Here is a 27,617-nt window from a genome sequence, read left to right on the forward strand (position 1 = left end):
CTTTAGATTTCACATACAATTTGAGAAAAGAAACCAAGAAAGGTGTAAACAAACTAAAACAAACTTCAGAAATAAACTGCCAGAACTGAAAATAAAAGGGTATTTTGGGGATAGGAAATAAAGGGAAGAGGAGGTTTAAAGGACTATGGTGGAGAATTGTTGATGCTTTGGTTGTGGACTGGTAACATAACCATGAAGAGGAGTAAACCTATACAATTGTTGTTAAATATGAACCTTATCTGAACGAAACAGCTGATTAATCTAGATTTAAAAAAAAGATGAGTACAGGGATAACAATTTTAAAATCTAACTTTAAACTGTATTCAAACTATACTATTTGATCACTATACTTTTATAGTGCAGTTTGACCTCTGGGAGGGTCATGCCTCCATTTTGTCATAATTACTTTGATATTGGGGTATTCTAAGATTACTTTGTCATTTATATATAAAATTGCATACTTACTGGGCCCTCCCTGGTGGCGCAGCAGGTTAAAACACAGCACTAAGAAGCTAAAGCCACTTCTGCATGAGTTAGATCCCCGCCTGCCCCGGAGGAAACCCACATGGCGAGGCAGACCTCTCCTGACCCGCCCGCTGCTCCCCTCAGCAGTGTACTTAGTCAGTCGGTCTGTTCTGCAACCCACTCTGTCTCTGGTGAATCCTCTCACCCTCTGCATCTCTGGCCTGTACCACAGTTCTGTATGAATAAATAAATGAGTCTTTAAAAAAAAAAAAAAGATTGCATACTTACTATAATTTATCTTAAATTTAAAGCATCTTGCTTTTACATTTTCTTCACAAGTCCCCATTTATATTCTCCTACTCCCTCAGTATTAGTGGTTTTTAGATACTTGTTAGTTCTAAGTAAGGTTTCTATCTTTTGAAATTTCATGTAAGAGTTCTTGCTAATACTTTTGGTTAGATTTTTTGTAATAAAAACAATTCATGATTTGTACCAAAATGAGAGTTCAAATTATTGAGAAGGATGTGATTGGGACTACATCTAAATTAAAAGCTTTTGCAAAGAAAAAAAAAAAACACTATCATTAAAATAAAATAACACCCTGTTTAATTGGGAAAATATTTGCACATTATACATCCAATAAGAAGCTGATATTAAAGTTGTACAAATAAGCAATTCAATAAAATAACCCAATCATAAATGGGCAGAATAGATGAGTAGGTACTTCTGCAAAGAAGACACATAGATGGCCACTGGGCACTTTATGGTCTTATGCTAAGTAAAATAAGTCAGAAGCAGAAAGATATACACTGGATGGTATCACTTCAAAGTGGACTATGGAGAAACAAAACAAAGGGTCAAATAATGTTGTCAATAGCAAACACTAGAAAACCTACTTGGAACTGAGTTTACCAGAGGAAAAGGGAGGAGAGCAAAGTGGGTTAGGAGCACACTGGACTATGGTAGAGGACTATGGGTATATCAATTGTGGGTAGAGTGTGGTATAGAGTCATCCTGTACCTTTACATTATATATAATATTATAAACCAGTATTACCTCAATTAGAAAAAAGAGAAGAGTTTAAAGAATGTCATCCCATGTTAAGAAAATAAAAGCACAGCACTGAAGTAAGACATTTTCTATGTGAGTTGTTACCTAGTTTAAATATAGTTACACAAAGATGGGTCTCTGTTATTCAAATATATTTGTTATAAGTTCACATTCATATTAGAAACACAAGAACAAACTTTAAATAGACGTGATATTACTTATCAGTTCGAATCTACATGACTGATTTTCCTAAGTATCATTCTGGAATTTAGCGTATTTGGCTTTATTAAGAAATTCCAGACATTTTCTGGAATTTCCCACCAGTAAATTATTTGCACAGGATTTCTTAACTTTAATCTGCATTCCCCCCACCCCCCAAAAAAATTAAGCCTATCAATTTCCATAAAAACAGTTTCTCAACCTCAGCTTACTGATATTTTATGCTGTACATTTTTTTTGGGGGGGTAAGAGCTTTGTTAATTACATGTTAAGAAACATAACTGGTCTTCACCCAATAGATACCAGTGGAAGACTTCTTCACTTCCATCATACATGTGGCAATTGCAATGTCTCCAGACATCAAATACACCCTAAGAGACAAAATCACTGCTATTTAATACCTCTATGCTAGCATAAGCTACTATGACTCTGTATTAGTATAACAATTTGAATTAAGCAGAATTATTTTATTAACAATAGTAATAAATGCAAAAATCACTGCATTACTTATACATTAAGAATCAGCCCACCAATTACTAAACAGTTTGCAAGGAAAACCAAAAATATACTGGGTACCCTTCTATAGTAAAAGTCTCATATTAATGACAGTATCACTACCCCCACTGAGGACTTTGTCCTTCAGCACACAATGTAGGCTACAACTTCCCATGTAGTAGTTTTTAATGTAAGCTAGCTGGAAAGAATACATCTCCACACTTCAATTAATGCTACCTACGGTTTTCAAACGTAAATGCCCTTTCCAACCTTTTGAACCCTCAATTGCTCCGCTAAGTTCTGATTTAATTTAAATAATGTAGATACCTCTGGTACACCTACAAGTTCTAATTTAATTGGTTTGAGGTACAACCTAGGATTTACAGGTTATAAAAATCTCCATGAGATCATAATGTGCTATGAAGTTTGAGAAATAATGTTTCCTGTACTTTGCTCTGGTACAAGAAGGTGCCAAATCATCCTTTTATTTTTTCACAAATCACCATTTTGTGTAGGATTTTAGAAGGCAATTAAATCTTAATTCATGTGTGTGTACACTAATTTACATTTATTCATACATACTAATTTATATGAATAGATAGACTAATATTATATACATATATGCATAATGCATATATATTCATGTACATGTATGCATATGAATTGATCTTTATATAGGCCATGAATTTATATTGGCCTTCGTTAGACCAAGCAATTTAGTCTTTGGAACCAGTGAGTTATCTTCACAATTAGGAAATGATTTGGTGCTTCACAAACTTTTTAGCAAATAAAAGGCATTTGATTTTTTTTTTTTATTCTAGATCACATTCTGGATCAATGAAATCACAGCTTATGGGGACTCTCCACAAGATCAGTTTGTGAAGCTCCCCAACTGATATCAATGAGCAGCCATGTTTAGAAACCACCGTTTTTAATTAGATGTAAATGTTTGAGCCCAGCAAACATGGACCATTGGTTTTCATTTTTAGCTGCATATTAGAATTACCTGGGGAACTTTTACAACTCCTAAAACCCACATTGCACCCCATTCTATGAAGACAGAATTACAGAGTGTGAGTACTTCTCCATCATCAGTAGTTTTTAATGTTCCTTACATGATCCTAATATGCAGGCAACTTGCTGTCCATAGACTTAGTTTGCAGCGTTTACTCAACAGATTGCTGCAGTCTACATTCTATGTTTCTAATTCAGTAGATCTATGTAAGTATGTAAGCATTTTTACTTCTAACAACTTGTTAGTTGATAAAAATATTACTTATGATGTTACTACACTTTGAAATTTAAATAATTTGTTTAGAAAATCAACTTAGCAAGTGAAAGATGAAAGAAGTTATTTACAAATGTAATACAATCCCTATAATAATCTCAAAGATTTATTTTAAGAAGTAGAAAATTCCACCCTGAATTCACATGGAGTATCAAGAGATCTCAAGTAAGCAAAACAATCTTGAAAAAGAACAACTCAAGCTTCCTTATTTCAAAATGTATTATGGAACTCAAGGAAATCAGGCAGTGTGATACTGGCATACTTACAGCTATACAGGCCAAAGGAGAATATATAGCTCAGAAATAAATCTTGCACATAAGGTTAAGTGATTGTCACAAGATTGCCATAATCATTCAATGAGAGAAATGTCAGTCTCTGCAACAAACAGTATTAGGAAGACTGGATGCCCATGCAAAATAATGGAATTGGGCACTTATCTTCCTCCATATATAAAAATTTACTCAAAATGAATCAAAAAATTAAATTTAAGACCTAATACTTGGTACACTTCTGGGGAGGAGGAAAGATAAAATTCTTCATTATGGATTATTTATTCATATTTTCATTATATTTAAAAGATTATTTTTAATATGACACCAAAATCACCGGCAACAACCGAAAAAATAGACAAATAAGACTACATCAAATATACAAACTCCTGTACATCAAACTCCTGTGAAAAAAAAAAAAACTAGAGAATAGGAAAAATATGTCCAAATCACATATGTAATGAAGAATTAATATCCAGAAAATAACCCTCCCAAAAAAATCTCTGCTACAACTCAGCAATAAAATAGGAATACATAATTCAACTTTTAAAAATGGATCATGTGTGTATCCTCTTTTCCAAAGAGGATACACACATGATCAACAAGCTTGAGAAAATATATTCACCACCACCAATCATTAAGAAGATGCAAATCAAAGTCACAGAGACACATCAGCTCACATCTGTTAAGAGGGTTACTATAAAGAAATTCAGAAAATAAAATGTTGGTAAGGTATCCCTGGTGCATTATTGGTGGGAACATAACATGGTGTATCCATTATGAAACACTAATGATGGTTCCTGTTTAAGATTTAGGAATTCTACTTATAGATATATTTGCAAAAGAAAACATCCATGATTTTGAAGAGATATTGGCATACTCATACACATAACATCACTATTTATAATAGTCAAGAGGAAGAAGCACTCCAACAGATGAATGAACAGAATGTAGTATATACCTAAAATGGAATTTTATTCAACTTTAACAAAAATATGAAAATTCTAGTAGTAGACTGTATTTGGACTGCAAGTGCAATACAGTCTCTTCCTGATCCATCATCTGGACACATTTATAATTGTATTTAGCCTATACCACTGACTTTTTCTGTCTTTAGCCTACCAGCTATTCTTACAGATTTTGAACTCGTTAGGTTTCACAACCTCTTGAATTAATTCTTTAAAATCTATCTTTCTGTCTCTCTCTATATTATATTTTAAATACAAATATTTGTTATCGATAGAAGATGATAGACAGACAGATAGAAAGAAAGATCTGTTTTTCTGTAGAACCCTAATATGTAAATGAAATTTGGGGATTTGCTAAGCAAAATAAGCCTATCATAAAATAACATACAGATGAACCCTCCCTGGTGGTGCAGTGGATTGAATCACAACACTAAGAAGCTAAAGCCACTTCAGCATGAGTTTGATCCTCGCCCAGGAAGTGATCCACATGGGGCTGCAGACTTCTCCTTACTTGCCCACTGCTCCCCTCGGCATTGAACTTCATGGATCTGCCTGTTCCACTCCCCACTCTGTCTCTGGTGAAGCCTCTCACCACCCCAGCACCTCTGGCTTGTACCCAAGTTCTGCATGCATAAATAAATAAATATTTTTAAAAAGACACATATACTATATTTGTATTTGTACCATTTATATGATGTATTCAGAATGTGGACATAAATTGGATTGGTGATTGCCAGAGACTGGAATAAGAAAATGTGGAGATTTGTTTAATGGATATAGAAATTCAGTTTTGCACGATGAAAATATGTTGTAGATTTGTGGTACAAGAATGTGGATAATATTCACAGTATTAAAATGGCAGTTTATTTTTTTAACCCAATTAAAAAAAAATGAAGCAAACCATAAAACAACATGTTTCTGGACAATACTTGTCTGGCTTTTCTATTGGTTTTGAAAAAAAGATCTAGCTAAAATTTGTAAGGTCAAGACTAGTACCTATATTCTATTATGGGTGCTAAGTTTCTTATAGAATCTTGAATCCATTTAAATCTACACAGGCTGGATGAAATAACTGAAGTGGGTTCAGAAGGAAACATCATAAGTACTAAAAATATATTTTACAGAAATGTCAAATGAATGTAGAGGTTAAAAGATTATATATAAAAGTTAAAAGAATCCAGATTTCTTGATGCATAGACCAGAGAGCAAGGAGAAATTTACTAGGTTATTGCATAAAGGGAGTTATCCAACATTTCTCTTTTTCTTTAAAACACAGAGATGAGAAAATGAACTTCACTTTTCTGGCATTAAGAACAACTAAATCCTTTTTCAAAATGGTAAATTGTCTGTATTGGATGTGTAGCCAGTAAATTTGAGCTTCAAACTTGTACTTTAAAATACATTCACTAACTATTCTGTAACTGTTCCTGTGGGTCTGAAGTTTGATCGAGGTTTAGTTGTTTTACTCATGATCTTACAATATATTTATCATAAAGGTGTTTGCTTGAAGTTCACTAGTTTATAGAATTCATTTCTTTATATCTGTGAAAACTAAGGCTCATTTCCTGCGACCCTCTCAACACCAAGGCAATGTTGTCTGCTGCATCTTATCACCCATCTTTAGATCTTCCTTGAGAGGTTTCAGCCCATTTCAATTCCATACAGGATAATATCTCTTTTAACTAATTAAAAACAACTGCTGAAGGACTTAATCACACTTACAGTCACTTTGCTTTTGCCATATAATTGTCTTGAAGGTAATATCCCTTGTTTCTCATGGGACCTCCACAACTGATAAGAATATTATACAGAGCATGTGCATTAAAGGGAAGGGCTTGTGCAGACTATCTTGGAATTCTCCCTACCACATGATCTCAATTTTTTGCATACCTAACCCTATACAACACCATTTTCTATTTAATTTCTGCCTAAACATAAGGCATATGAAAATCCCACTTGCTACTATCAAAAATACTTAAATATTTTTCAAAAGGACTCTTGTAGATAGACCAACTCATTTTTTTTGGGGGGGGAGAGATAGTCAGCCACATATGTAGTAATTGAAAAGATTCCATATGACTACACCTCCTTTAAAATGTCTTTCCTGATTTGCAATAAAACCTGGAACCAGCTGTAGTAGAGTTATTCTTTGGGATTTATCTCCAGAAATGCATGTTGTTAATAGTCAACAGACTCATAAGTTGACTGTGATGGATGAGAATGGAGTGACTCAAATATAATGTTGCTGATAATCTTTTGCAGGAACTCATCAGTACTTCTGGATTCACATTGCAAGTATCCATACATATGTATCTCCAAAAAGAAAAATCCATCAACGAATCACACTTGAAGTCATATGCTGACTTCAAAATCAAAATATCACTATAAACTTCCCTTTGCCTAATGATCTACAATACCACTAGGAATTTTTGCCTTCATGTTAGCCCCATATTTCCCGTATTTCTTAATTGCTAATGAGTACTGAGATGAGAGGGTTGTATGATTCCCTTTAGAAACCATTCTTTTTCCCCCAGATATATAAGTAGGGTTATGTTATATTTTATTTTTCCCAAAGGAAAATTTTCTATCTTTGTCTATTAAATAAGGTGTTTGTTCATAAATATCATTCCCGATATTATTTTTACTCGGTATTTATTCCCATTCCTCCAATAAAGAGCATTGTGTAGTATTGACTGAAATATGGAATAATTTTAAGGTTTTTATTTGTGTGGTCATGTTCCATAGTATGACCCAGGGCATTAATGACATTCTCTTCAAGAGAAAAGAGGCATATGTTTATTGAAATAATTGCCAACATATATTACAAGGTCTGATAAATTGCTGAACTCCATTTCCTAGCTGATTGTGTATATATTTTATGTTCTATTTTAAGAAAGTGATCACATTGTATAGATTTTTCCATAATATCAGCTTAAATAATAACCTAAGAAACATAATTTTATAGTCTATAGGAGTCATAAATTTTAACCCCTTTACATTGTCATTGCCAGTTTATATCAAAGACAATCTGGCACTCTTTTACATTTAAGTTTCTCCCATTAGTAAGCAGTCCTACAATACAGGTATAAAATACTTGTAACATTTTTAACTTGGTCAAACTAGCACACTGTGCCACATTTGTTTTTCCTTATTTTAATAGTAGCTTACTTGTATGAAATTGGAATTGCTATCCTCTCCTCTAGATGACAGATTTGGTTTAGTGCCAGTTCACTTAGCAAGTTCAATCAAACAATGCTCTATTTATGTACAGTGGCATAATTCAGAAATCACAAGACCACTAAACCATAACACATGTTAACATGCCCAGTTAATTTAAAGTCTAGTTTTTTACAGGTGATTTTACATTATTTTTAACATGGTTTTACTGCTTCCACCACAAACAGTTCATATCATTGCTGACCTACTTTAAAATGTTTTTTCACATTTTTATGAGACATAAATACATATTACAACTAACAAACAAAAATAAGAGGCAAATCTAATTACAGCTTGCTTTTATGTTGTATCAAATTGTATTTGGGGAATCTAGTAACTGAATTAGGGAATTAGAGTTTCTTAATTGTGCTAACTGCTCATTTCCCTATCACTGCCTTCATTACTTGGGAGCAGGTGGTATCAATTTACGATCCAGGTAATTGGTAGTACCTACCACCCAATGTGTGTCCAGTGGTATCAAATAATGTCAACATATGGGTGTCTGCCACTGGTGTCCTTTTGAAATCTCCTCTAAAAAGTTGAGATAGTGAGACAATCACAAAAATAATAAAATCTTCAAATTAAATAATACAGCATGAGTGTATAGCATAGACTTCAATATCAATCAAGTTTGATATGGAATTTTCAACCGAGCATGTATATATACCTCCTAGCTCTGAATAACTGAATGACAATTTCTCTGCACATGTAATGACAGCAGGAGAGAACTTCACTTCTCTAAAACCTTGATGGAAAAAAAATAATATCCTCTTCGCTAAATTTTTCTCCTTTTCCCTTTAATCTCTGTTTGATTCTTCTATGTTTTATCTATTGGCTTAACTCTTAAGTTGTATTTATGTAAAATGTGATGAAGTTCCAATTAAAAGGCATGTTTCATAGACATAAATTGTAAATTATTTTCTACATTTCATGACTAACATTGACCTCACTGTTGTTTTTATAACTAATTGTTTTAAGCTGCAAACTCTTTTAAGAAATCACATGGCAACTCTTTTAAGAAATCCCCTGTACATATAAAACAAATTGAGAGTTAATTGACAGGAAGGGATATGTTAGAAATTCCAGATCCCTGAGTCTTCTCTCAGGAATGCCTAGAATATTTCTCCCTGAGGGAGAAACTATTGATACATCTAGAATGGATTAGTGTCTCAGCAAGGAAACCAGAAACCATCAGGAAGGGAAGGAAAGACTGAGAAACTTTAAGTCAAGATTGACATCTGTTCACTGAATGTGCTACTGGCCCTTCCCCCATAGTCTCCTCTCATTTGTCTGGAAGGAGAGAACAGAAGGTGATCAGAGAATTGGTTTGGCAGCTAGAGAACCATGTAGTGAATCTCTAGTGTTGTCTCAGGGTATCCAGGATTGTCTGTGACTTTTCTGGGGAACCAGGGAAGACACATCTCTGACTGGACAAGCAGGAAATCTAGTCTACACTTACTGGGAAGCTATATGAGGTCATAGCAAATCTGTTCTGCTTGTTGGCTTATTAGGGCTGTTATATTGTTTACATAAATTTTTCTGGAATGGGCTTCTAGATAATGTGCTTTCCTCTCCCTCACACACATGTACACACACACAGTAAGGGAATCTGTTGAGAGCTAGAGTAGGAGAAAGCACAGCAATCTCACATAGATATTTGTGCATGGAGCTTCTAGACTATGGACTTTTCAGAGACTGGGGACAAACACACTACTCTCCCTCCCACCTGCTCACAACTTCTTCCTATTCTCACAAAGTAACTACAATATGGGCACTGGTTTGACTCCATTTTGGCATTAGCTGTGAAAGAGCAATAATGCCAGATTTACTTGTGCATAGATCTTTCCACAGGGAATTTCTAGACCACCAGTTTAACAGAGTCTGGGGCAGGCCCATAGTTCCCCTTGACAATTCACACACAGACAACCTCTGGGCTATGTTCACAAAGAATATGCAAACAAGGGAATCTGTCTAATCCCAGGGTAAGAGAAAAAGCAGTCATATCACTCTCTTGGGCTTCTTATAGTAAGAACTAAAGTCACCACAAAAAAACTGAAATTGTAAACAGGACCTCCTGATTGCTAGTAGCCAGAGTGGGATGTCAGGAATGATATGAATATATGGTTATCTATATCTATATATGCTTAAATAACTATATCTATCTATCTATCTATTTATATATGTATCTATATACATCAATCTATATACATATATATGTATATATGTATATGTGTACATATATGTATATAATTTATAATTATGAAACTATCAGAATTCATGTCAAAGAAAGGTTGTTGAAGGTGGCTAGTGGGTAAAAGTAGATAACATATAAAGAAAATCACTTGCCTATGGTCAAGGAGAAAAAAGAATGATGTGTTCAAAATACTCCAAGAAAAAACTGACATACAAGAATGCCATATCTTGTAAGACTCTAATTCATAGATGACAGAGAAGTAATAGTCTTATCATACAAAAACTGATGGAGTTATCAGTCTAGCTCTCCCATAACACAAATTTTGAAAGGTGCCCTCCTATATAAATCAGTGATAGGAAACTTAAGAAAAAAAAAAAAAGAAGAAGAAGAAAAAGAAAGGAAAAGAAAAGAAAAGATGAAAATAAGCAAGGAACTGGTTACAGCCAGAAAGCTAGAAACTAAATGACAATAACAACTACTGATATATCAATATATACTAGATGTGAACAGAGTGAATTCATCAAAGGAGGCATAGAGTGACCAATTGGATTGAAAAAAAAAAAAGCTTCCTGCTCTTTCTCGAAGACTCACCATAACTCAGAAAAATAAACACAAACAAATGGGCCCAGGAAAAAGTAGATGAAACCACCCTTACATCAGATAAAATAGACTTCCAGGTAAAAAAGTTAATATGAAACAGAAATGGATGCTATATAGTGATAAGAGATCAGTATAACAGGAAGACACATAGTTATTTATACATAAACCAAATAGTCATCAAAATATATAAAATAATTATCATCAAATTTAAAACCAGTTATTAGCAGAAACACAAAAATCATAAAGGACTTCAATGCCCCACTTTCACCAATGGACAAATGAATCAGAGAGAAAATAAAAAAGAAAACAATTAACTTAAAAAAAGAATTAGGGGCCCTGCCTGGTGGTGCAGTGAGGTAAAGCGCAACACTAAGAAGCTTAAGCCACTACAGCATGAGTTTGATCCCCGCCTGCCCCGGAAGTGATCCACATGGCACAGCAGGGCTCTCCTGACCTGCCTAATGCTCCCCCCAGCAGTTCACTTCATAAGTAGGCCTGTTCTGCTCTCAACTCTGTCTCTAGTGAGGCCTCTCACCACCACTGCACCTCTGGCCTGTACCCCAGTTCTGTAGGCATAACTAAATGAATCTCTTAAATAAAAGGAATTAGGACATACAAGCTTTTTGGCAATTTATTGGACACTGAACCCCATAAAGTAGAGCAAATAGTTCTAAAATGTACATGGTAATAAAAAGTATGTTAACCACATCCTGGGTAACAAAATGAAGACTGAAGTCATATAAACATTTTCTCTGATCACAGTGGTATCAAGCTAGAGATCAACTACAAAATGAAGCAGGAAAACAACCACCAAAATTTTGAGACTGAACAAAGCACTTATGAACAGCCATTGGATAAATGAGAAAATCAAAGAATTAAAATCTAAACTTGGAGATTAATAAAAATAATGACCTATCGTACACAATAAAAACTCAGTAACGAGAAGAAGCAATACAAACCCATATCAAGAAAAAAAGAAGGATGTTAAGTCAACATACTTATCTCTCAACTGAAACTACTATAAAAAGAACAAATCAATCCAAAAACCAGTAGAAGGAAATAGTAAAAATTAGAGCAGACATAAGTGAAATAGAAATAAAAACGATATGCAAAAACACCAGTTAAACCAAAACTGGTCCTTTGAAAAAACCAACAAAAGGGATAAATGTCCAGCTAAAATCAGTTTTTAAAAAGGAAAAAAATTAATAAATAGAGTCAGAAAAAGGAGAAATGACAACAGATATTTCAGAGGCATAGAAGATACTAGAGATTAGTATGAACAACTTTATGCCAACAATTTGGACAATTCATAATAAAATAATAAATTCTTACAAGCCTCCAAGGGTGGACCAGTAAGAAAATATCTTCAACAGCCCAATCACAAGCAAAAGTGTCCAAACAGCAACCAAATTTTGCTCAAAGAATTATTGTCCATGTCCATATGGTTATACTAATTATTTTTGCCAAGCTTTCAAAGATGAACTAATACATACTCTTCTCAAACTGTTTCAAAAATATATAAAGAAGAAAAGTTTCCAAATGCACTTTAAGGCCAACAGCACTCTGAAACTAAAACTTCAACAAGACAGCACAAAACAGGAACAACGACAACAACAACAAAAAAAATGCAGACCAATTTCTCTGATGAACATAGTTGCAAATATGCTCACAACAATTCATCAAACGGATTATACATCATACAGAGTAGGATTTATTTCAGGGGCATAAGGATGACTCAACATCTGATTATCAATCACTGGAGGTCAATGTCAACAAAAGGACAAGTAAAAAGCATTTGATTGTATCAATAGATGATGAGAAAGCATTTGATACATTTCAACATCTGTTTATGATTAAAAACCCTCAAAAACTGGATGGAACATTCCTCAACATAGTGAAGGTCATTTGGAATAAGCCCATAGCCAACATCACACTTACTGGTGAAAAAATTAAAATATTTCTCCCATGATCTGGTACAAGTCAACAATGGCCATTTTCATCACTACTATGTAATGTAATGTTAAAAGTCCTAAATAGAGCAATCAGAAAAGTGAAGGAGTCTGAATTGGGGAGAAGTAAAATTCTCACTATTTGCAGATGAAATTATAATATACATAGGAAGTCCTAAAGACTCCACTAAAATACTAACTGAAACAATAAACCAGTATATTAAAAATTACAAAATTAATCTACAAAAATCTATTTTATTTCTACATGTAAGCAAATAGTTTGAAGAGAAATTAGTCTATAAAATAATCTCATTTATAACTGAAAAAAATAAATTAAATTCCTAGGAATAAACTTCCAAACGAGCTGAAGAACATATACATGAAGTCTAAAATATATTGTAAAAAGAAATACAAAAGTAAATGGAAAGATATTTCCTGCTCTTAGTTTGGGAAAACATTGTTAAAATTACTATTCTGTCCAAGTCAATATAAAGATTCAATGCCATCCCTATCAAGACTCCAATGTCATTATCCAAAGAAATAGCAGAAATAATACTGAAAATCATATGGAACCAAGCAAGACCCCCAAGTAAGCAAAGCAATATAGACAAAAAAGAGAAAAAAGTAGCAATATCACAGTCTCAGACTTCAATCTATACTTCAAATCTATTATCAGTAAAACTGTAAGTTACTGGAACAAAAACAAGTACAAAAACAAATGGAATAGATTTGAGACCCAGGAAATAAAATCATACATCAACTCATATTTACTATATGAGAGATGAGTCAAGAGTGTACACTAGGAAAAGTGAAGCCTCTTCAACAAGTTAGGCTGGGAAAACTGTATGGTCATTTGTTGTAGTATGAAGTTAGATAATAATCTCACCCTTAACACAAAAATCAATTCACTATGGAGTAGAGGCATGGATTTAAGATCCCAAACTGTAAAATAAGGTGAAGAAAATATAGGCAAAATACGTGTTACATTGACTTCAGTGATGGCTTCGTGGTCTCCAACTGCAAGTATGGCATACATCAAACTAAAACATTTCTGCACAATGATGGAAAATTATGCAAAGATCCACATTCCTGAATGGAACAAATGCTCATAACACATCTGAAAAAGGATAGATATCCAAACTATATAACGAACTCATGCAATTTAACAACAAAACCAACTAACTCAATGGGCAGAAGAGTTATACAGACACTTCTTCAAGTAAAACAGCCAGATGATCAATAGGCACATTTATAAATATTCATTATCACTTATCATCAGGGAAATGCAAATCAAAACTACCATGAAATACCATCTCCTGCCTGTGAGAATAGCTCATATCAAAAAGACCAGTTATATGGCGGAAAGGGGGAGAGACCTTCATGGTGGGGGTTCTGGCTGGCATGCACATACATTTTCCCCTACTGTGCTGTCTCATATGATCTTCCAAATGTGAATTCATGTTTCAGACTGACAAGAACCTACCTTGCTCCTTTCCTAATCCAGAAAGAAAAATGCTTGTCAAGTTGACTTCTGCTTGCTACATAGAAGCACGTTTTTTTCAGGAGCAATGGGGGAAGCTCAAACTGTGCTCTCAGTCAGCAACAACTCTAATATGGCTGTTGACAGTGTGCTGAGAAATGTAATTACTTGAATGTCATTGCATCCTTTTTTGAGACCATGCATATTTGTTTGCATTGTTTTTCTCATGTTGATTTTTTTTGTTCTTTGTTTTTTTTCAGTATTTTGAAAATAAGAATAATGTAAAAATGATGTTTGTTATTAATAGACATAGAATAGTGATTAAGCAAACTATATCCCAAAGATTAAATACATTGCAACTGTGTAATATATACATTAAAATCCACTAATGCCAGCTGGAAGGATCATTGGGAATGTAAATATATAAATGAAAAAAAAAAATTCAACATAGAGGATACCAATACAGTTGAGAAAGAGCAAAGCCACTGTGTCTTTGGAAGATTTATGAAGATGATGAAATTTGAAGGATGTGTCTCCTTTTGATGGCTGTTTTCATCTACTTTTTCTGTGATCTTGGATCAGCCTATTTGACTACTACTGTAAAAATGTAGTACTCTGACTACTCATAAGTCTGTAAAAAAAAATGACATGAATAAGTAACTCATAGGAAAAGTCTCAGAATTAAGTGAAATTCTGTATATGTGTAATATGTTACAAATGTTATTTATAGATGTGTAAGTGGGACTGATTATTTTCAGTTTGCATTATTAAATCAACTTTATTTCATCCTTTCAAAGATGAGATTCCTTTCATACATCAGATTGTATCTTCAAGCTAAATATATTTTAAGAACAAATTAATTAAGTGTAATATATATGAAGAATTACCAAATATAAGTAAATAAAACTGATGAATAAAGCATCAAATCCACCTGGGATGATATTGAAGACTACTCAATTAGAACTAAATTGTGCCTATTGGGAAAAGTATAGATTCCCACATGGATACTTTATGCTGTTATAAATGACTAAAATACAATGGTGGCTATTTTCAAAGATTTACACTGACAACTCCAATCTAGTGGGTGTGAGCATTTCAGAGAGGTTGATTGTTTACATGTCAGATACCAAGGTGTGGGGTACAGGTCCCTAAATAGTTTGAATTTATATCCTTCACTTAGAATAATAGAGTGAAGATCCTTATTTAGAAGTTTTATATATATATCACATATATTTGTTTCTCATTGCTTATTTTTTAAAATCATAATTTATATTTTAATTGTGGTAACATTAGAATTCTCCCCATCAATTATTGCCAATAAAAATAGTGAGAGTATTTTCAAAATTTGAATGATTTTCATGAAAATGAATTAAATTTTCCTAAATTAGTAAGGAAATGGTAAAATAAAAGTCTCAAATCATTGGAATAAAAGGTCTAACACAAACAAGTGAATATTGGTGGCTGTAAATAAAGGGTTTGTTTTCCAGTACTATAGCATCTGAAATACCTTGAAAGCTTTATTTATTTATTTTTTTCTTAAGGTATTGTATCAGTATCTCTGATGAAATAAATAGTAGAGCCTGAAATTATATTTAGAAAGACACCCAGGGCCTCCCACGTGGCTTAGGGGGTTAAGTCTCAGCTTTTACCACTGTGGCCTGAGTTTGATCCCAGGCCAGGTAGCTAACCCACATTTGGCACATCAGACCTCTCCTGTCTCACCCACTGCTCCCCTCAGCAGTGTATTTCAGTAGATCTGCCTATTCTGTTTCCCACTCTATTTCTGGTGAATCCTCTCACCCACTGCCCCCACCACACACCACACACAAACCATTGGCCTGTACCTCAGTTCTTGTATGCATAAATAAATACAAAAAATCTTTATTTTAAAAATGACAACCATTTTTGTTGAGCCTGGTTAGCTCTCTGCAGATCTTTGTGATCAGTCCCTTATCATTAATTTTGGGTGCAAAATTTTCAGTGGGACATCTTTTTGTTTTGGCTCATGTTTCTTTTGATGTACAGAACTATTTAATTTGATTTAGTCCCAGCTGTTTATCTTTTCCTTCATTTCCTTTGCTTTAGGTGATGTGCTTTTACAGCTGTTACTGGTATGATTGTCACGTAGTGTTTTGCCTATATTTTCTTCTATATATATTATATATCCAGGTCTTATATTTAACTCTTTAATCCATTTTTAGTTGATTTTTGTGCTTAAAAGACACTTTTCCAGAGAAGAAATGCAAATGGCTAAAAGACATTTGAGAAAAATGTTCAGCATCACTTGTAATCAAGGAAATGCAAATCAAAACCACAAAGAGATACCACCTTTTATCAGTGAGAATGACGCATATTATAAAAACTACCAGCAACAATTGTTGACAAGTCTATGGAGAAAAGACAACTCTTCCACATTGCTAGTGAGAATGCAAACTGTTCCAACCACTATGGAAAGCTGTGTGGAGTTTCTTCAGTTTACTAAAAATGAAGCTGCCATTTGAGCCAGCAATTCCACTCCTAAGGATCTACCCAAAGGACACAAAAATGTTCATTCAAAATAGCCTTTACAGTAATTACAGCACAACTTACAATAAGTAAGCTATGGAAGCAACCCACATGACAAAAAAAATGGAAGGCCTGGGTCAAGAAGATGTGCTATATTTACATGATGGAATATCACTCAGCCTTCAAAAAGGATAAATGCATGCTCTTTGCAGCAATGTGTATGGACCTGGAAGGGGTCATGCTCGGTGAAGTAAACCAGAAATAAAAAGAAAAATATCTAGTGGTATCACTTATAGAAGAAATGTAAAGGACCAGGTTAGAAAAAAAAAGTAACCATAATAAAGTAAAAAATCAGTCATCAGGCAACTATAGCTCAGAGACATACTGTAAGGGAGGTGCAGGGAACAGGGGGAACAGGATCAGGGCAGGAGTGGGAAGAGCACAAGGGACTATGGTGATAATGCATGGGTGAATTTGTGATGGGGATTTCATGGGGAAATCATACATTGTACAAAAGTGAAGGATAATATAATAAATATGTTAAGAAAAAAAGACATCCATACTAGAGGAATATTTCCAGAGAAATATTCTATGTAAATATTTAAGGACTTACATAAAAATCTGATACTCCTATATTCAATGTTAGAAATATTTTTTCTAAAGAATCACCAAATAAACAAATCAAGAACCTTCATATTTCTGTAAGTATAAAGCAATGAGTGTAAGCCAAATCCTGTAACACCATCTTTGTGACATTATATTTTACTGCATTGTTCTATCCATTTCTCTTCTCACCACTTGACTCAGAGACTCAAAAACTGACTTTCATTTTTATATTTAAGCTTGTAACTCTAAAACTAAAAGATGTGCAATAAATCTTATTTTCTTGAACTAAAATTTTGACATTAAAGAAACTTGCTTCATCCATGAATTTTTTTTTACAAGTCAGTTCTAGTATGACAGGGTCAGATGGCAGATTCTGAATGATTGTCAGGAGATAACAAATGATGGGTTTGGTAAGACTGCACTGTAAAGTCAAATCTAGAAACTAAACAAGTCAGTCCTACAAAGGAACTGTAATCTGTATTTACTGTAAATACTGGTTGAAAGAATAAACAAAACACAAAGGAACAGAAGTAAAATATGTTTAAATATTCAAATTTTGAGCAATATTTATTAAGCAACCACTGCATAGCAGGTACTCTGCTAGATTATGAGGAAGCAGTAATAAAACATAAAATGCATGTCTTTCCTTATGGAGTTAATGGTTATACACATGTAAAGTGTTACAGGGGAAATGTAGAAGGGGACATAAAATGTGCAATAGGAAGAAAGGGGTGTGTTTGTGTATGTGTCTGTGTGTGTATGCCTGTTGGGGTAGTTAGGACCGAAAAGTAAAGAAAATTTTTCAGTTATATATAAAATATATTTTTTATGTTTAATTCAATATTATATTCAAACATGTTTTCAATTGTATATAAAAATATATATGAACAGAATTCTGGAAGGAAACATGTTATCTAAGAGAAGAGCATTTTAGATAGCTAAAACATTATGCACAGAACTCCAGAAGTACCAAAATACTTATTATTTCAGAAGAAATAAAATCTTTAGCTAAGTCAGTAATTAATAAATCTTAATGTTTATTGGTTCTAAAACAAACCATCACTGTTTATTAAGATTGGCTGTTTGCGAAGACTACCAGAAAAGCAGAGGTTCTAGGAATGCTTTTCCACCCCCAGCCTGCTCACTAAACTGTTATATGATGGGTGGCACATTTAACAATATTAGTCTCATCAGAGTAATCACTTGATTGGCAATTCTGTGATCTGAGGATGAAGGCAAGGATGTAGTATGTGAATACTTTCAAGTAGCCACAATATTAGCTTTTACAAAATGCAAAAATAAATAAATAAATAAATAAATAAAATAAACATGGGAGAGATTTTGTAGCCAAGTTGTATTTTCTCCAAAAGTAATTACTTATCTAGAATTTTCATAAAGTTTAATCTCTTAGACTTGCAAGAGATCATCTAGCACTTCAACTTCAAGAATGCTGATGTGATTGAATAGCAGCAGCTAAAGTTGTCCGACTAATGTATTTGATACAGTTATTAAAAGTCTATACTTCTATTATTATGTGAGAAATCTAATTTTATCTTCTGAATGAACAGTTTAGTAAAACTTAATTTTTCCTTATAGGTACACACTTTATCTCCTCACAATTATTTTAATTCTATCATTTTTTTAAAATTTGACTGTTATTGAGAAATTGGGATTCTTCAATTGTTATTTTGTATAAAACGATATGTATACATATATATATTTTTCCCTAACAAAACACCACCAACATCTTATTTTGATAATTTATGTGTGGTATATACAATGTTTACCCACAAGCTGTTCAGCCTAGGGAAAATTTTTATGACCAACTAACAAACTTTAAAACAGTATTTATAATGCAAATACTATTATATACCATTATTTATACTTCAACTCAGTAGCAAAAATTGGTTCTTTGATAAATTAACTCTCGTTATCCAATCGTTAGTCTATTGTAGTCACACTGACAACTCATGCCACAGGCAATACAATATCACTAATGAAATGAATTAATTTATCTTTTTCAAAGGGACAATGGGGAATTGTAAATGTATGTTTTATAGCAACATTCCAAATAGAAAATATATCTAATAATTCAACATTTTAGGCAAATTTTTCAACTACAGCAAATATTTATTGTGTATTTCCTGTGTTCCCACTACTATTCTAGTTGATGAGACAAAATTCTGCAGTGGGGAAGACAGACAGTAAACTAGTAAGAAAAAAAAAATGCAGGACAATGGTGGATTCTGATAATTGTTATGAAGGTTGAAAGAAAAATAAAATTCAGGTTGACTAAATAGAGCAAGAGCTATATTTCATATGATTACTGGAAAATACTTTGTTTCAAGACTTTCTTCTACTATAAAAGTCATGGTGATAAAATTATACTAGATTCTATGAAAATCAACATCTTTCACCCATAAAATCAATACTTTCATATGGTTCAGTGTAATAGCCGGTAACCTTGAGAATTAGTAATAGATAAAAATTTAAGAGCTAAGATTTTTATATTAAAGTTCTGTTTCAAAAGTTAATTGCTCTGAGTCATCTAAATCCGGTATTTATTAAAGATTTAAATAGAGAACGCTATCATTTCTTTTGTCAAATTGTTGCCTCAGTAGTAGTTCTAGTCCATAAGTATATTTCTAAGACCAGGTTCAGGTTATCTGATGACTAGAATTTCTGGAACTGTAAGGGGCTCCACAAGAATATCTATAAACAATACATACCAGAAAACTAGCTTGGTTCTTTTTACACCTGAGGATATAGTATCCTTCAAACACAGTTCTACTGATACAAGATAGAAGGTCCCTCTGTCCAAATATTTTATCAGTTACTGTCCGTGTTCTTCACCGACAAGCACAATTGCAAGACTGCTCAGACTTAGAGAACAAGAGCATTTATTTAAAAAACTAGGAAAAACAAGTTACTGAGGACAATAAGGGCATTTACTTTACCCAAAGTGGTGTTCAGTACTGCTCAGCCCTGCACAAAGACCATCACAATGGCTATTTCCCACCACTGAGGAATGATAGACCTTGTGTCTAAGATGGCATCTTCCTATCTCAGCAGACCTGGGGCACATGGCAGTCAGTCTCTAGGCCAGGTTCCAACTCATGAAGACAACAGCACACAGGACAGGAGATGTTCACAGAACTGCAGAATGCTCCAGGACAGCATCCAGAGAAGCGAGACTCAGGACAGCAGCTTCAGCCATCAAAAGATCTGACAAGTGGTTTCACTCACACGATAAGCGAGCCCACCAGCTTCAGGTCTCCATTTCTCCGTCATTATCACCGCAACAAAACCAGGAACCTCTTCAGTAGCTCAGCTATCTGCAAAGCCTCCAAACTTTTCCTCTCCAAGGTTAGTTGCTGAAGTTCTCCAACTTCAGAAGTCCTCAATGGTCTTTTGCAAGATCAGTGTGGTGGAGGCTGGAATCCATTGACCCCCAAAAGCTGAAGAAACTGAAACCTTGAATCCTGAAAACCAAAAAACCTTTCTCCAGCCCCTTCTGCAGTCACTCATGTTTCTTGTCAGTAGCCCCATCTAAATCCCATACTTCCATCATTTTCCCTGAAGCTCTCTGTCTTCACCAGCGACCCCCTCCAGAGAGCACCTCCTGTAACAGTTCTTGGCTTCAGTCACCTGTTACATTACCAGTTTAGTCATCTGTGGCATAACATTTCATCTCTTTTAGTCTCAGTGTTTTCTAATTTAAGTTAGAATAATTATCTTACCTTGCAGATTTGTTACAAATACAGTAAATACAGAAAACTAGCGTGATGTATACCTATGTGCATTCCTTTAATAGTAAAACAAATTCAGTGACACAGACGAGTCTCAAGAGTAGGGTGAAGAAAAAGTGCTTTAAACATCATAGTATCCACATTCTTAAATATTTAGCCCAGGTAGCCCCAAATTAAGTGAGCATTAAACTGAGAAATGTGAATATGTTCTTCTTAAGTAGGTCTCAAGTCCAATACAAACCTGGTGACCCAGTATATGATCATCTGGACTTTTTTTTTTTTTAAGATTTATTTATTCGTACAGAACTAGGGTACAGGCCAGAGATGCGGAGAGTGAGAGGATTCACCAGAGACAGAGTGGGGTGCAGAACAGACAGATCGACGAAGTACACTGCTGAGGGGAACAGCGGGAGGATGAGGAGAGGTCTGCCGCACCTTCTGGGCTCCTCTGGGGCAGGCGGGGATCGAACTCATGAGGAAGTGGCTTAAGCTTCTTTGTGCTGTGCTTTAACCCGCTGTGCCACCTGCAAGGGCCTGGACTTATTTTTATAATATTTTCAGATAAATAATTTTCTTAACTTACAAGCTGACTATTAAATCTTTGAATTAAAGTAAGAAAGAAATATTTGTACAAAATTTATGGGAAAAACTGCTTTGGGTTTACTAAGATGTAATGTCAGTCTATATGGTAATGATCTAACAATAACTGATCTGTAAGGTAACTTGAGAAATTAAAGCTACATTAAATAATGTAAGGTATGTAAAATATACACAACAATGTCTGACAAATAGTTATTTTCCCTCTTGGGGGCAAAAAATAAGAAACTCATTCATTTGGTGTGTCTGGTTGCCAAAATCAAAATTTTCAAGGACAATGTACTTCTGTGATGCAATTTTTAATTTTTCAAGCTTGTTCTTTTATATCACTGTGTTCTAATGAGCACAATAACATACAAATGATATTGCATATATTATTTTTGTTGAATTATTTTAAAATTTATAACATTTAGATGTCTCTTTAGTTGTTGCAGGGTCCAATTTATAACTAAATGTTTTTTACTATAGACAATAGGTAGAAAATCTATTTCCAATCACTCTGCTTGTTGTCAGTGTTTCTCTTCTAGGAATAAAAGTTGCATAAAACACAATTAGGATCGCCTAGTAGGATAGAATCAGAGCAGGTATCACATTTATTAGGCAGAGTTCCAGGTGGTTAACCCCCCTTCTATTCTGTTGGCATCCATTACTTTAAAAAAATCTTATATCTTTTGAGGGAGCTTGAGTTCTGCAACAAAGAGGGCTGGTGAGGACAGACCATCCTGTGACCCATGATTCCAGGACATAATCTTTGGGTTGGCTCTCAGGTACCTGTCCCATATATATGGAAATGACTGTGGGAGCAGTTAGCTTTGAGGGATTCTGGGCTTCATTTTGACTGTGGAATTGAGGCTTCAAGGTTTGGGAAGAAGGTTGCAGATTGGGGAGGGAATACAGTGTGCTGTTAAAGGACTGTGACAAATTTAAAGATGTGTGTTCCTATAATTCTGGGTCATATATAGTTTTACAAATTGGTGTTACTTCAATATAGAAAAAAGAGTTATTACATATTTGGATTCAATTATGATATAAGTACATTTAATTGTTATCATAGATCAGTTCTTATGTAAAAATTATTGTAAAATTAACATTTATATCTGAATTTAAAAAACTGTTCTGGCTATTATTGGAGAAAATAACTTTCTGTTATATTGAAGACATGCAATTTTTTTAAAGGTTTATTTATTTATGCATACAGAACTGGGGTACAGGCTAGACGTGCAGGGACAGTGAGAGGATTCACCAGAGACAGAGTGGGGAGCAGAACAGGTAGATCAACAAAGTACTCTGCTGAGGGGAGCAGCGGACAGGTCAGGAGAAGTCTGCTGCGCCATGTAGGTCACCTCTGGGTCAGTCAGGGATCAAACTCATGCTGAAGTGGCTTTAGCTTCTTAGTGTTGTGCTTTAACCTGCTGCACCATCAGGGAGGGCCTGAAGACATATAATTTTAATAGCACACATGCACATCCAAAAAATATATATGTTTTACATTTCTGTGGCTTTTATTAACTTGTAAATTGAAATAGTTTGACATACTGAAATGTAGAAATAAGCATAGCAAAGTATTTGTTACATTTGTATGTCTGTTAAGTGGATTCACCATAGTGGGTGCAGGCATTGCAGAATATAGGAAAAGGGGTATATTTGAAGTAAGTCTTGAAAAATAGACTTCATAAATTAAGAACTTAGATAATAAAACATTTATTTTAACAATAAGATTGACAGTCATGACAATAAGAAATATATATGCTCAGCATACACACTAAGATATTTAAGGAAAATTTTCTTAAATATTGTGTCTGTAACATTTGGCAGAAATAGTTTCCATTGGACTATCCATAATTTTTATATTTGCAAGAATTGTAGTGTTTCATTTTTAGTTTTAGAGCAAATTTTTGTCCAAATTTTTTGGCCTTATTTCTTTGTTGTTATGATATTTCCAATGTATTGATAGTAAAAGTTATTTTAGGTACAGCAATATCTTCATCTATAATACACAAGTATGAATTAGGCGTGTGTATACTGTAATTAGTTCTAGGGTTTCAAATTTGTGTTCTCTTCAGCTTTCCCCATAAGCTCATGCCCTTAGGAACTTTGGGTTCTGTGATCAAATTTCTATTTTAGACAGACCACATAATGCTCAACATACTGTCAAGTGGACAGTGATGACAAATTCCCAGAGATTCTAAGAAGCACTGAGTGGTTTGCAACTTCTTGCAGAGTTATCTTTAGGTAACAGGGCTGGGAACTGATAAGGCAGTAAGAGTTATCAGTAGATTCTATTAGAAATACCCGTGGCTCCACAAATATCATGACTGAACTGGATATGGAGGCCCTGACCTGTCAACTATGTACACCTGAAGTGTATCAGACAAGCTGGCTGTATATTGCATAACAGCCCAGAATCCCTAATATAGACCAGGAATGTGAGCAACAGGTAAGGGGTTTTCTTGTAGTTCAACAAGAAGAATAGACTCAAAGCCTATTCCAGAGCTTCCAGCAAAGGAAATATTTCATTATAGGATATATTTCTTGGTCCATATAGAAAGACCTATCTGAGGTATTTTTAAATATAAGCCATTAGTATATCATGAGATTTTTTACAAGAATTTATTTTTTAAAACATAGTTTAAACATTATACCAGCACACAGTAATTAAAAAGGGATTTCCTTCTTTTTTCTTTTCAAAGATTTTATTTATTTATAATTATAGAACTGGCATATAGGTCACAGGTGTGGTGGGTGGGAGGATTCACCAGAGACAGAGTGGGTAACAGAACAGGCAGGTCTACTGAAATACACTGCTGAGGAGAGCAGCAGGCAAGTCAGAAGATGTCTACCACACAATGTGAATCAGCTCCCTTGCCAGGGATTGAACCCATGCTGTAGTGGCTTGGAGAACTTCTTAATGTGGTGCTTTAACCCATTGCACCACCAGGGAAAGCCAGGACTTGCATTTTACGGTGGGGATATATTCCTGAAAACCTCACAGAATTCAAAATGCACATGATTTTGGACCATCACTGGTAGCAGGATGGTTTGAAGTGCAGTACAAGTTTAATTCCCGGCCAGTGAATTGGTCCACACGGCACAGCAGATGTCTCCTTTCTCACCCCCACTCCCCTTAGCAGTGTGTTTTGTCAGTCTGACTGTTCTGCCCCTCACTCTGTCTCTGGTGAATCCTCTCACCACCCCTCCATGCCTGACTTGTATCCCAGTTCTGTATGCATGAATGAATAAATCTTTAAAAAAAAAAAAGTGCACATGATTGTGATAAATTTTCATATATAAATATGTGTGAAGTTTGCGTTTTTGATATGCATAATTTAATAAAGCTTATGGACAATTGTCTTTATTTTAAAAAAATATTTCAATCATGTCATGCATCATTTTTTATCTTTTTCCCCCAATTATCTTTGCTCAATTATAAAATAAAAAATGTGAATTTAAAACGTGTCTTATTTTTGCAACACTTTCTCTTAAACTAATCTGAGTGCATTCTGAATTGACAAAAGAGGCTGGTGGGAACTCTAGATCCTCTTCATCTCTAAATCATTTCTAAATGTTTTCATATTTTCAACAACAGTATTAACACAAGTAAAACTTGTAAAACATTGTTTAGGATTTAAGAAGTAATACTAATGATTTAAAAGCTAATACTACAATAATCAAAATTTCTCAGAAAAAAAAATTGCTACATGTAGAGCTTCCCTATGAATGCTGCGTCCAATATTTTGCATTTGCAATATTTGCAAACAGAAAGAAATGCATTTAGTGACAAGAACACAAATATGTTTTCCCAAAAAATGCACATGCTCCTTTAAAAGTATCCAATTCTTGGCCATTTTTCAAATTTGATGCACAAAATGAGCCTAAAATTTTATTTTATATCTTTGCATTTTGTTTCTTTAAAATACACATTAAATTACCTAGATAATAAAAACTCACGGAAACTGTTCACAGCCTCCAGATAGAGAATCTATGATGGATTGGGCTAAGTAACTTGGGAAAGATTTACCTTAAGCTGTTGTGGATTCCAGAGCGTGGCTTTCTTTTCTGCCAATATCTCTAAATGCAAAATTATTTATTGTGACAGGTCATCAGTTAAAGCTAGGCTGTAAGAGAATACAGCAGTGATGAGGACATATGCAGTAAGTCATCATCTGGATGCAGTAATTTGGCATTGAAAGTTAGAAGGAAAACAGTGTTGCAGGAGCTCTTGGGTGTGATTAGAAGCTGAAATTCTTTTTGATTTTTTTGTTTGTTTTCACTTTAGGGTAGATAGATATTTGTACATTGCCAGATATCTCCCTCTACTGTGTGTAGGGAAAATTTAAAAGGTATTTCTTTCATGACAACCTAGCTACAGAAACCTCAAGAGTTTAAAGCTTAAACATGCTCAACTATAGAGACAATTGTGTCAGGCAAAAAATAAACTTTTCCTAACCCTTTTTACATTTTACATTTCTATAACTATCTCTTTAAAAACAACAATAATTATAATAATTGCAAATATTGAAACAAGTAAATTTAACAGATGTAAAACTCCAAAAAATATTCCATATAAATGAAAATTCACAGGTATGTTAATTTTCATAATGCTTAAAGTAGGAAACTCTCATAATTTCCTTTCATAAATGAGGAAGCAATGGAACAGAATGTTTCAGTAACTCTGAAATTATCCACCAGCATAAAGACTTCTCCTGTCTCCCCAGAACCCTTATTACTCTTTCTCCTTCCTCTTTACACATTTTATGTATTCTGAATGCCATAATCTAGCCATATAATGAACTGACTAATTAAATTCATTACATCATTTAGATAAATATTTTCTTCTATCAAAATCAGTAAGTTAGAGAAGAAAAAAATAATCTTACCACAAACAAAATTATATTAACAGAAACATGAGTCTGAGGTCAAAAATCAGTTAGTTTTATATATGATTTTAATTAAAACTATAAGAAAATGTAAATCCAAAGAAAATACTATAACAGTACACTTAAAATAATATATGTAGATTATGAATTATATCCATATAGTGATGATTTAAAATAAGAAAGAGAAGATATAATAGTTCAGATCAGTAAAGACAAGGGTACTAAGCACAGCATTAAAAAGAGGAAAGAATTTATTCTAGTCTTTGTTCTCTCCTAAGTCCCTCATGAATGCTCCATGGTTTGAATTCACTCTGCCACCTTTCTCTGGTAGTGCTATCAGTCCATTGCCCCATGGTAACTTTTACAAGAAGCAGGACATTTTGTCTTGATGAGTAAGGAAATAATGGTCAGATTTAAGCCCAAACTTCCTCTTTCTTACTTTGGTGAATTTAAAATTTCTTTTTCTCCCAGTAGTATGCTGAAAATACCTCTTGTTCCCAACACAACTATGTCATAAGCTTTGGAATCCATCAACATTAGTGCAGATGGAAAGGCGCATTAAGGTTTTAGCTGGAATTAAGTGTGCTAATCAGATGACTTTAAAATAGAAAATTACCTTGCATTTCTGGAAGGGTGAGATGTAATCACAAAGGTCTTTAAAAATAGAAGAGGGAGTCAGAAACAGACACAAAGAGAATACAACATGAGAACTCAGTCCAGTTTTGCTGCTTTTGAAGATAGAGCAAAGCAAATGTAAGATAAATATTTTGGTGATTTCTCAAAGCTGCAAAAGGTAGGGAGATGGATTTTCCTGTGGAGATGCTGGGAAGGAATACAGGCCTGCTTGATTTCAACCAATGACAATGGGCCCCTGAACTACAGAACTGTCAAGTGAAATATTTGACTAGGGCAATTTGCTACAGCAGCCATCAAATACAAATATACTCCCTAAGTTTCCCATTTTTTGAATCGTAAAAACATTTAAAAACCTGATAATCTCACAGGATTATTATGGAAACAAAAAAACACCAATGTGGGCCCTCCCTGGTGGCGCAGCAGGTTAAAGCGCAGCACTAAGAAGCTTAAGCCA

The sequence above is a fragment of the Condylura cristata genome, unplaced genomic scaffold (assembly GCF_000260355.1).
Source record: "Condylura cristata isolate star-nosed mole 26May11 unplaced genomic scaffold, ConCri1.0 scaffold00014, whole genome shotgun sequence".
Lineage (NCBI taxonomy): Eukaryota > Metazoa > Chordata > Mammalia > Eulipotyphla > Talpidae > Condylura > Condylura cristata.